Source organism: Synchiropus splendidus, chromosome 10 (genome assembly GCF_027744825.2).
Source record: "Synchiropus splendidus isolate RoL2022-P1 chromosome 10, RoL_Sspl_1.0, whole genome shotgun sequence".
NCBI lineage: Eukaryota > Metazoa > Chordata > Actinopteri > Syngnathiformes > Callionymidae > Synchiropus > Synchiropus splendidus.
The window spans coordinates 13,541,746-13,554,903 of record NC_071343.1 but is presented as its reverse complement, the minus strand read 5'-3'; the positions used below and the strand labels follow the sequence as shown (position 1 = coordinate 13,554,903).

At 41.0% G+C, this 13,158-nt stretch overlaps 1 protein-coding gene across 1 annotated transcript in view; it reads left to right on the top strand.

Moving 5' to 3' along the window:
• Window positions 1-2,783: 2,783 nt before the first annotated feature.
• b3galt1b (UDP-Gal:betaGlcNAc beta 1,3-galactosyltransferase, polypeptide 1b) overlaps window positions 2,784-13,158 on the top strand; it is a 20,776-nt gene continuing 10,401 nt past the window's right edge. Inside the window, exon 1 of the mRNA XM_053876947.1 lies at window positions 2,784-2,890. The gene's annotated coding sequence lies outside the window, so the exon portion shown is untranslated. The remainder of the gene's footprint in view (window positions 2,891-13,158) is intronic.

Here is a 13,158-nt window from a genome sequence, read left to right as displayed (position 1 = left end):
GATTTATTAAGACCTTTAAAAACTGAATATGTTATCATTTGTCATTTTGTTGGATGAAATATGTTTAAAAAAGTTATTTTTCTGTGAAAAAATATCTTGTTTTCTGCTCTATTAAGTGTCAAACTGTGCTTCATAAAAGCATTGTTTGATGTAGACCTGGCTCATACTATGCTCATCTGTGTCCGGTGTTGAGCAGGAGCAGGTCAGATGAGCGTCTGCAGACACTAAACTGAACAGGTCAGCAGATCTCTGAGACAGCTCTAGTTTTAATCTCCTATCACAGCAATGCCCACCATGAAGAGCGTTCAAATCCAAGTTCATTGCATTGAAATCGTGGCACTTCAAGACGTGTGAAAGTCATTCAAAAAAAGTTAGGTCAGTGTAACATGATACACAAGCATGACGTCCCAAATTATTTTTACGGCTATGTCTAAAATAGGCTTATGGCCAAATGTGGTAACTCATCCTCTTACTGCTTTTCACCGTGGGCGTCTGTCAGCTTAACATGCAGCTTTCCAGGACCAGAACCCGCACAATACTGAAAGAAAGACAAATCCCACACATACTTTATGAATAAAGGTTATTTTGAATAAGAGGAGCTTGAACAGATGTTCGAGGAAAGGCATTAACAGTTTTACTTATTTATTTACAGTCAATAATCAGTAATTATGATGATGTTTAGTGTCAACTTTTGGTGACCTTTCCTGAGGAAAATGTTCTCAGGCTTAACAAGGCACTAACTTATTAGTGTTCTATATAGTACTTATTACTTATAAGTACACTGCCTGGCCAAAAAAGAAAGTCGCCACCAAAAAAAAAGGGTCATACACTCTAATATTTTGTTGGACCACCTTTAGCTTTGATTGCGGCACGCTTTCGCTGTGGCATTGTTTCATTGCTTCTGCAGTGTCACAAGATTTATTTCCGTCCAGTGTTGCATTCATTTTTCACCAAGATCTTGCATTGATGATGGTAGAGTCTGACCGCTGCGCAAAGCCTTCTCCAGCACACCCCAAAGATTCTCAATGGGGTGAAGGTTTGGACTCTGTGGTGGCCAATCCATGTGTGAAAATGATGTCTCATGCTCCCTGAACCAGTCTTTCTGTCATGGTTCGTGCTTTTACTTTGTCACTTCCTGTGTTCTGGTTCCTTGCTCTCTCACCCCCTCCAGCTTCATGGCAGCGCAGCTGGTTCTCATTCCACTGATTGCTTCTGCAGAGATTTATACACCTGGAGAACCAGCATGTGCTGCCAGATGATCGTCTTTTGTTCTCATGGTACGTTCTCTCTCTCTCTCTCTCTCTCTCTCTCTCTCTCTCTCTCTCTCTCTCTCGTGTGTTTGTTTTCACCTCTGCCGAGCGTCTTTAGTTTTGTATTAGCCTTGTCAGAGTTATATCCGAGTGCATAGTGTCATGATTCTGCTTTTATTTTGTCCCTTGAGTCCTGTTTTGTTTTCTCCCTCCGTTCTTCCTGTGGCACACGGCTGGAGCCAGTCAACCCCTGATCACCTGAGTATGAGAGCACCTGGACTCCAGCAACGTGTGCCAGATCGACTCCTCTTGTTCCCATGGTAAATTGGCTCTATGTCGTTCGTTCTCTTGTTCTGTGCGCTTGCTAGCTTATTTTTGGTTAGTCTGTCTTAAACCCTGGTGCCTGAGTTAGTGTTTTGTTTCTTCCTGGTTTCTCCTGTCATTGACTATCCCTGTTCATTGTGCTTTTGTCTCTGTTTCCAGATTTAAGTTAGTTTGATTCTCCCGGTTCAGTGACGCTTTCTGTTATGTTTTTTGTTGTTAATGATTAAAATTATTTTTGACTCGCTCCTGCCTCCTGTGACTTTTACCACTGCACTTGGGTCCCACTCCACATCTTGACTCGTGACAGTTTTCTCTTGTCCCTGTTTGCGGCGCTGTGTATCTCACATCTGTTTTAGGTTTTTCCCTCTCCCTTCGTGTGTTGTCTAGTTTAGCACTCATGACACTTTCACAATTTGAGCCCGGCATTGTCATCTTGGAATATGCCCGTGCCATCAGGGAAGAAAAAAAATCCATTGATGGAATAACCTGGTCATTCAGGTTATATATTCAGGTAGTCAGCAGACCTCATTCTTGGAGCACATAATGTTGTTCAACCTAGACCTGAGGCTCGTACCTATTTGCTTAGTTAAATCCAGGTGGCAACTTTTTTTTTTGTCCAGGCAGTGTACTTGAACAAGTGTTACTGTAATTACAGGCTAATGTGTTGCTAACACACTTATAAGTAGTTTATTTCTGGTAGTATATGTTCCCTAGACTAAAGTGTGAACCCAATATATAACAACCAACAATACACATTAAATGATAACAATTTTGACAGTTTCTCGACCAACGTCTGGTCATTATTGTTTATGAAGCTTGTCCACCTCCTTGTTAGTCATAATTTAATAGCATATAGGCACTTTATATAAATGTAAAGACAAACTTGACGAGAACATTGTACATGTCATGAATTACTTTTAAATTTCTGAAATACTCACCATTTTGATGCGTTCATTCAAAATTGTCGTACAACTCATATGAATATTATTCTATTTATCGAGTAAAAACTGGCTAAAATTTTGAATGTTACTCAATTATGACAGACGTGGATGAGAAAACGACGTCGTGTGTTAGGTTGAACGGCTTCTCTCGCGTCAATCTACCTTGCTGCACCAGGCTCGCGGCCACTCGAATATCATTGGCGGGGTTTCCGCCCGAGTGCGATGTGATTGGCGCGCGGTGGAACGACAGGGCGGGAGGTGCGCCTGCAGCTTCACTAGCATCATGTTGTCCTCAGTGGAGGAGCAGGATGAAGGAGCGCAGAGGAGCGTCTCCTCAGCACCACTCGACTGGGCAGGATGGAGCTCCTGGAGCCGGTAAGGACCGTCTGGCTACTTCTTAATGCGCAGTACTTGTTCGCTAAAACTGCTTTGACTTACTTGTTACTGCATTATTACTGCACTCACCCTTCCGCTGAAAAAGATCAGTTGATAACGTGCATCCATTTTCTTCCCAGTCTGCATTAATTAGGGCAAAACAATCGAAACACAAAGAGCTGTTCTGCTCGGATACATGGGCTTCTCTGTGCTCCTAGTCTGGGTCAGGTCCAGGACGTCAGGAGGAGCTGCTGAGCAAGTCAATTCAACTTCCCTCACATGTATTAAGGAGCATTCAAATCCTCCATAATTGTGTGGAGCATTTCACTTCCACACAGCAGCCCAGACTTGTAGCTGTGAATATGCACAGCTTCATGATCCCAGTCCCCCCAGAGGTGCCCTGCTGCTCCGTCCAGGGTCCTCTCCACCTCAGGAGGAATTACCCACTATTTATGCTGCAGGGCCAGAGAAAAGTCTTAATGACACTCCTGGGAAGGATATGCAGATGCCAGGGAAAGAGTTTTTTGTGTGGAAACGCATCACTTACTCGTAGCGATTGTTTCATGAACTTGTGCCAGTTACTCTTCTTTATTCGCCGTGTGAGTAGCTGTGCTCAGTGTTTGCATTGCTCCAGGACGGACGTTCCCTGGATTATATTCACAGATACTGTTCATACCTTTAAAACACCTCAGTCTCTCAAATGGGATTTAGAGATGTGATTTGAACAGCAACATGGAACAACTTCCCGTTTTACCCATTCATTTTTACAAAACACTTAAATTAATCACATCGCTCTGAAATCAGTTGCTGTCACTGATGGAGTCATGCCTCCTCAGTGCATCAGGAGTCTTGTTTCTCCTCCGCCTGCTGAGTGTTGCGCCCTCCTCTGACCGCATCTGTACAGCCGCGCCGCTTACAGCCACGGCTCAGGCTCTTATTAGTCTGGGGAGTCTAAAGCCATAATCCTTGTTAAAGTGTACGGGATCTTTGCTCAGTCAGCGGCGCGTGCCTTGTTAAACAGGTCACACACCAGCAGCTTTCTTTGACCTTGTTTTTTTTTTTTACACCTCAAAGGTGCAGGTATTTTCAGGAAAATAGTACAATGTAATATACTGACTCCTGCATATGTGGCCATATATATATATATATATATATATATATATATATATATATATCAGTATGCATTCGACAACCACAAGTATTATCTTCTTCCATACCCTTATATTCCTCAAAATGGGAAAGATACATTTTATTACAACACTGACCAATTAATTACAACAAAACAACCCACATTTTCAAGACATTAAAAGGTGATATAAAAACTTGAATATAGCCACCATCGTGATTTATTGAGCTATTGTCAAACTGATGCAAAATAAACTATTTTGTTGTTTAAATGTATGTATGGGTATGTATGTATGTATTTGATTCAGTAATATACCAAATTCATTCACATTGAAAAATGTGGCTTCTTGTGGAAAATATTCTTATACCACTAAACTGCGATTCATTGAGATTAATTCATCACAAATTCGGTAATTAACTAGATTTTTTAAAATCAAATCCCACGCCTATATTTAACACATTTTATACTCAAAATAGGGGGTTGTCACATTATTTTTGACCACTACTGCTCACATCTAGACTGTTTCTAACAAGAAAAAGAAAAGAAAAAAAAAGACAATTTTGCCCAAAACACTGAAGAGATTAATTTACAGCAGAAATGAGGAACAATGAATAAGAGGCTTGCAAACAGTTCCTAATTTACTTTCTAATGCATCGTTTTCTTCTATGCAAACCTTTAACATGATCTCAGCTTGCTTCGTAACAATGATCATTCTTTGTGTGTTTACATTTATTTGGCATTCCATAGAGTTTTCAGCAGGAGAATGAGGCAAAACCTTGATGTCCTCTGTGTGTTCAATAATGGTTTGAAAGGAAACATCACATTAGCCACTAGCTCTGTCAGAGCTGCTACTAATCCTGGTAATTTCTCTGCAATGTGAAAAGGGCTTTGGCCGACTCCACTTAATTAAATAAAGCTTATTCCATATCGTTGTTTAATGCTTCTTTTATGAGTTAGTGCTGGCGACATAATTTCGACACGTGATGTGCCAGTATGTCGGTGACCTGACTCGAAACGGTTGTTTTTCTATGTGTGGCTGCGATAGACTTGTGTGACCTTCAAAGGTATTAGTCCTGCTTGTCACCGCCGCCGTAATATCAGCCACTCTTTGGTATTTGTTGATTAAAAGCCAACTTCTTAGCCCAGTGTATTCCATCCAGACAGCACCAGTTCTCTGACGCAGGATCATTTCTGCGCTGCCACAGTCAGGTGAAGAAGAAAGGTTTGTGATGCTGGATGTTCAGTACAGTAAATACATTTTGCGGCAGCGGTAGGAACATTAAAGTGCGAGTCTTCCTCTCACTGTTATTCCAGAGCAGAAGCAGCGTTCCGTCACTGTCTCTTCCGTCCACCTTGATGATGTGGAGTTGTAATCCTCCGACGTACAGCACGATCCTCAACTGACAGTTTGTTTCAGTCAGCTTAGCGATTTCATAAAGCACAGCGGGCTCGACACCATTTATTTCCCGCACACGTCTGAACGTCTTGAACTTGTTCATTTGGAACAAACACACGCTTCCCTGAGGGCTGAGCGCCAAAATCTTCCACAAAATTACATTTATTTCCCCCCAAGTAAAAGAAAACAAAGCGCAGTCCACACGACGCTGTCAAGCTGACTTCCTAAACATTTATTGTCACAGCTAAGTCTGGCAGTAGAGTTGAGCGGTGGACAAGACGTGAATTCTCCCCAAGTTTCTCCCAGACACTTTCGATCAATTGAGCTGTTGAAGCTGCTGCTAATTGGAGTGATTTGGGCTGGAAACAGTGGAGGAAATTAGGAAATTCACGACGCATAATGAGGGTCCCACTGGTGCAGAGATGTTCATCAGAGCCTTGAAATAACTTTTCTACTTCATGGAGACGCTTGTCCCTCTGGAGTCGCAGCTCCTCATTTCAACCCGTCCAGATCTCCAAGAGCGTAGTACAGTATTCTCACTGGTGTTGAGTTGTGTGCAGCTCCGCTTTGGATCCTAACTCAATCCTGAGTCCTCCCAAAAGCCTCTGTTATTATTATATTATCGTAAAATGGTCTAGATGATGGGGAGATTTGTTGATTCCACTGAAATAAAAAAAGGTCACAGCTTGTAAATTGTCTTTATGTCAGCCACAAACGGAAATACCTTTGACCAGTCTCAGATGCAATCTGACTCTTGTCCTGTGGGATTATATCCCAGTGAAACCAACGGCGGAGATGTTGAGAGCGAAGGGAAATCTGTGAATGAATTCATGTTACGTTGCTGTGAGATCTCTGTCTCATCTCATAAATACGTGTTTAATGTAGTGGATAATGTAATACATCTTTATTTACTCTGAGCAGTAAATTATTGCATCTTTTCAAAAGATCTTTTTGAATCCCTCATGTACAAATGCTGCGTTCCAGTTACCTGGCGATGGGAATGAGTTAAGACGTATCGAAGCAGGAAAGGAGCATAGCGACATCCATGAAAGCTCCAGCTACACAATAATCACTTAAAACATAGTCATCGCGATGTACAAGTGACATAGCAGGGGAAGTGCAATATCTTCCTTCTTTTCAACTTTTAGTTTGCTTCTTTTCAACTTGAAAACGATGTGCACCCAGGCTGCGATTAGTACTACTACTACTACCACTAAAAATAATAATAATAACTTTATTGGAAGGTCCCGAGTTGCATTTTTCCTTATTTATTTCCCATATCTTCATCATTTTTATCTACTTTCCAATTTGTTGCTTGAGATCCACTTGGGTGAATAGACCTAACTCTTCCTGTTATCTGGTGTGAACTCTTGTTAGTTTGTGTTAATATTGCAATATATATCGCAATAAAAAAATAAATCGCAATGTCAGTTTTTTCAATATCGTGCAGCCCTACTGCGCAGGTCAGTGTGTGAAGGTGACACTGCAGCAGCACCTGACACTGAGGAATTCACTGCCAGACTGTGGAGGAATATTTCTAAAATCCCCCAGACGATGGCTGAGCTTTGGCCTTGAATAAAGATGTGGCTCTGCAGCATGAACCCTGTCCTCTGACACCTAGTGGTTTAGATCTTTTCTGTCATAAATATCTGTTTTCTTATTGTCATGTTTTTAGAAAAGGGTCAGTAGAAGCTGAATAATTACATGTCGGTAACTCGGTCATGCAAGAGGCCACCAGTGATGGGCTGAACAAATATAAACATTGACATTCTTTGATGGAATAATGTAGTCTAGACTGAATCTGCTCAGTGTCCCAGTTTTATTTTGAAAGCTGATTTAATCCCATATTCAATCCGAACGTGGTCCTAGCACCATGTGATGACTCTGTGGTTTGTATGTAGAAGCAGGAGGCGAGACACATCATCCGTTCATATTGATGACACATTCAAAGGACCAAAACAATTGAAGAAACACACTCGGTGAGGATGGAAGGAGTTCTTACTCGAGTCGGTTTTTAGGAATTATGCAGATTAATTCTTGACATGTCTAACCTCCACATAAAGCTGCTAGGTGGAGGTTCACGCTCTCTGAGTGCTTTCCCAGTTTGTTTTTCGTCTGTTTGTTCGTACTACTTCATGAGGCCTTGATTTTGATGGATGTCATATAGATCTATAGCAGTTTTCTTAGTTTACTATTGGAGAGAGTCAAACTGACCCAAAAAAGAAATGTATCCTGTTTTTTTTCTATTACTGTTTTTATTTTATTTTATCTCTAATATGGCTGATTGAGCTTACTTTATGAGTGGTGCATATTTCATAATTACAACGTGAAGATTTGGAGTCATCACAACTCATAAGCGGTTGAACAGCTGTGGTCATGTTCGGAGGAATGGACATAAAAATAGAAATCACTTTCGGCAACCCGGTCAATAATTCATTGCAAAAGCTTCCTGGATGTAAAACTCTTCCGATGTGTTTGAATCATCCTGAAGCTTTTGACAGAGTCTGCGAGGACTTGTGATGATTCCTGATGATACTGTACAGCAATGATCTGAGACTGAAGCTTAGTTTCAGATATTTGGTTGGTTGGATGTTTGTATAGAAAGATACTCGACGATAACAAAGAGCGTCACTGTTCAGAGCTGCCTGTGAGACACGCGGATATTTGATAGGTGATTGACTCCAGAGAGGAAGAGATGCAAGGACAACCGTGACACAGCTGCTTATTTATGGAGGGTTCACCTTGAACCCACCTCATCCCTCAGAGACTGAGCGGGATCTTATTAGTCTGCATGTATTGGTCGCTCACGCTGGTTGAATTTTAGCCATCAAGATTTGAGTAGTTCTATTTCTTTAGTCAAGCAACACGCCTTTATATATCTATTGTTCGAATGAATGAATCCTGTGTTTGTGGAAGTTTAGAAAATCCTCACAGCTGATCCAAGTGCATGCTTATCTTGCATCAATATATGAAAAAAGATGTAGACACAAAGCTGGACACACGATGGCTTGTCACTGTGGCAACAGTTACTGTGTTCATGCCTGTTAACATTTGTTATTTGACTCAGATGCTTGTTTATTTGTTGTTTATATAGTTCTTTTGGTACAAATAGATGTTAGACGTTGCTCTTGACATGGCTGCTCAGTGTACATCTTTGGCTTTACAGCATCAGTGACCAGTCGCCAGAGTGACCTGGACTTGCATCATGAATGAACCCTAGCATTGATCCACATCTACATGTCGTCATTTAACCTCATGTAGAGAAACAAAAGCACTTGAACAGAACACACAAACCCCTCTCGGAGACGACCAAAGGAAGGGAGGTCTCAGGGTATAACTGCACAGGAACCCTGTTGCTTGGTCACAATTTGGACTGCAGCGTTTGTGTTCCGAGGAGCAGAGTGCGTGAAACGCTGCTCCATATCTCAGAGGGAGAATATATCAGACAGTGTCTTTTGCATTCAGAGGAACAAAAGATTGTACCACATTTGTCTGGATCAGAGGCAGTGTTGTTCCTTTTTGAACACACTCCAAAGCCTCCAGCTGTGTGACTTGGATTAGACTTGATTGTTCTCCACATTGTGTACATTGGAGAGTGGTTTGGGATTATGTTGTTGTAGGGACTGAGCTGTTGTTTGTGTTTAGTAGGAGTGTAGACTTGGATGTTGACACCTGTACCACTAGATTCTCTTGACCTGAGAGGGCTACATCTTTTTTGGGAGCACAGACTGACTGATAAATCAAGTTGTTTTTCTGCTCCTTCACCACGACAGAATTGACAGAAAACTTGCTATTTACAGGAGGTTCTGTCCAGATGACACACCAAAAGAGTGTTTTATTTCAACCCATCATGACTGAAAAGATTCTGGTTGCACAACAAGGTTGGAGAGTTGGCTGTGGCGGCATCTGGACATAGTATTTGTATCTGAGATGATCTCGAGGATTGACAGCAGGAGAAGCGCTCTCCAGCGAGCGAAACTCAAATAACGTCTCACGATGCATATACATAGATAAGGGGGTCACGAGACGCAGCCGCAGCCAGCATTTGTTTCACAGAAGTGGAAAATAGAGCAGCCTGAAATGATCCCACCCCATGTCTGTTGTTCTGGCTTCACTGTAAAATGGGATTGCTGGTTGTGTAAACACGTGAACTCTGACATGCATCTCATGACTCATCCCGGGTGAACGTGTTTTTCTCATCACAAAAAGTTAGCAGCCAGCTAACCTTTGACATTTTGAGGTGAGAGACTGACGTCCAACTCGGTTTCCATCTGATGTTGCAAGAACAAAAAGCTGGTCGTCATGGAGATTCTTCTGGTTAATTGGCTCATTAGAGATCTGTGTTCTACTAATTCTTTGTTGCCATCTTCACCAGAGCCATTCACTTTATATATATATAAATATATATATAATTTTTTTTTTGATGTTGTCCCGATGGTTAACGTTTCAAATATTACGTATTATCTGTCTTATTTATTTGTGAAGTTTTCCCAATCATTTTCTCTGTTCTGTCTTTTCTGATGTAGACATTATTCTTCCTTTTTTTTTTATTATTTGATTTATCGTGCTACTTGTGTGGTGATTGATTTCGCCTTCCATCATAATATTTTTTCCTTACTACTTGAGTAATCATTCTTTTTTCTATGTATTTCTTTTATATATATATATATATATATATATATATATATATATATATATATATATATATATATATATATATATATATATATATATATATACAGATATACATTTTTTATGTGGTTGTCTTGTTTCAACATTTTTCTCATTTACATTTTTCAGATGTTTTCAATAAATTTTTTGCCTGACATTTCATTACATTTTTCCCTCTAACAAAATGAAAATGAAAACAATTTTTTTTTTTTTTTTTTACATTTTTGTAGTCTGTCCTTGTGCTTTGTCTAGATAAATGTTCCACTTTTTTGTCTGGTACACCATTTTTAAAAAAGGAAATATGTATTTCTCTCTGTCTAAATCATCTTTAATAGTTTTGGCACATCCTTTTTTAATAATGAGTTTGCCTTTCTTTTCTTTTTTAAACCTTTCATCATGCAGTTATTATTGATTTTATGATTTATAGTTAAGCACAGCCAATGTTATGGTAATGGCAACAGTTATGAGTAATGACAGGTGAACCATTTCTGTTTTATAGTTCCGCTTCTCATGCATTTCTGATGTGCTAAACAAAGACTACACACAGCTGAAATGTGTTCTTTAAACATTCAAACAAAGCTACTTCTGTAAATGTCACAGCAAAACCACTGTGTTTTGGTTTTCAAAACAGCACATCATCATCATCATCATCATATAGTGACGTGGCCATGATTTTCTATTTTGGTCATACAATGGATCACAGCAAACCATTTTCTGATCGTTTTTTTGTGGACAACTGTGATAGAATCTCTTGCGTCAGAGTGACTCCTTTCATCACCATGGAGATTCTTGTAGAAGAAAATTGGCTCTTTAGAGTTGTTAGCTTGTTATAGTCATCAGTCCTTGACTCAGCTCAGACTAATGACCTCACTTATTGATTCGTCTGCTTTTCCATTCATAAATGTACCTCTTATGTTCTACAAAAAAAAGCTGCTGTCAAGCAGGCATGCGTGGAGGACACGGAAATCACAATGCCTCAGGTGATCCAGCATCTCCAGGGAGAAGAACAGATAAAACTAGGAGGCTGAAGTTCCGAGTCGCACAATTGGAATGTGATGTTTGTGAGCACTTCTTTTCTGCACAATGTCCCTTCATAGTCTGCACACACCTCATCTGATTTCGCCCAACAAACAGTGGATATGCCCCAGCATTTTGACAGACTTTATATTAATGTGTAAAAGGCACAGGCATGATCAGGACTGGACTGGGACTGAAAACCGGCCCCGACACTGAGCCAGAGCTCGTACCTAGACAACCACCGTTATTGTGGGCCACATCAGTTATCACTTAAACACAGTGAGTGATAAATGAGGAGGGCGATACATGATGGCTAGAGAAAGAGAGCAGTGAGTGTCGTATCTACACCATGAAAAATTTATATTGTTGCATCCTTATAAGGCTAGTTTTGGGAGATATTTTTGACAGCCTTCGAAGGGATTGTGAATATGAAAGCCATGATATATACGTGTGAGTTGGATGTTTAAGAATCATCCCTTCATTTTTTAGTTGTGTTTTGTTTGGTTTGGTAACGTGCTTTGTAGGGATGCTCCGATTGATCGGTCACCGACCGTGATTGGCCGATTTCAGTTTGATCGGTGAATGAGGATCACTGCCTGTCATTGCCGATCATAAAATCTGTTCACGTGTAACAGCCAGCGCTCAGATGAAGCACCGGTTGTGATGCGTCCGCTCCTCCATACTCGCTGCTCACTCTGCTGCATCAATGCTTTTTCAGTTTCAGTCTGTCATGTAAACTGTGCGTCCTGCAGCTCATGCCCGGGAAAATGCTGTGCATGGAAGCATGTTGAAAGACGTCAACACCACGAATTAAGTTCGCTATTTAAAACACCAGCATTTGACGGAGCACAGAGAGTTTTCTGGACTCGTGAAAGTGAGACCACTGTGCCTCAGCATTAGGCTGTTTAGCTTAGCAACTCCCGCCAGTCCGAGCGATTCCGAATGCTAAGCGAATTGAAATAATGATTAATTTCACCAAACTAGAAGACATGCCTTTCTTGGGTGCCGGAATTGACCGAATCCACTGTTATTTTATGTCGGATACAGCGTTCTTTAGCCAATCTCATTCTGAAACTTTTGCTAACGTCCAGACTGGGAGCTTAAATAAACGCAGAGGTGTAAGACAGCTGCTTCCGCTGAGTACGCTCCCTCTCCCTCTCCCTCTCCACTAAAAGCAGCATCACCAAACGGAGACATCTCACATAGAATACAATTATTTTCAGTTATCCTAATGACAGAATAGTTTCCGCATTCTGCAAGGTTTTCCTATTTTTTTCCTCTTTGGAGAGGTCTATAAAAATGTCTGAATTAAAATGACTTTATGGTTACATTTTTTCTCGTCATGAACATAGAAAGTCTCATCATTTTGTGTACAAATTCATTGTCAATCCATGTGATCAGGATTGGTATTAGCGATCAACAGCAAAAATCCTGATCAGAGCAAAGAAAGCAGTCTTTTCCTATCCCATCCTGTTTGCTCACACTAGCAGGTCTTTTTGGTAGCCCAGTTAAACAGAGCTGAAAAGAGGCGAGAAGCTAAACGGGTGTTTAACTGCTGCTTTTGTCTGCTGACTTCTGACAAGGAAAGCGGCTAATTAAAGACAAAGCTGAGGCTGATTCCAGCCGACGTCTACTCAGTGTTCGTACAGAGATACAGCAGCTTCTGCGGTTTGTGAGCATTTGTCTCAAAGAACCGCCCCGCGGTGTGACCGGTTGTTATCGTGTCATGGAGGATCATGTTCTGGTCAGGATGTATTTGACGTTCCTGGGAACACCATCATGAAGTAAGAATGATTTGCCCGTCGGATAAACACCGCTTCCATCTGCAACAGCGTCTTTTCTCTCCCCCTCCAAACAGAGCCCTGATGAGGGAAAGCACTTTCAAATAGGTCAGCGAGAGACCAATCGGCCGCAAAACCATCTGTCCCTCTAATGACTACCTGACTGCAGTGGGATGTGACACGGTCGGCTGGAGAAACTTCGCCTCCCTCCGTGACACACGAGCAGATTTGGTCTCATTTCAGGCTGAAATTTGCAATTAAACGTAGGAGTTATACT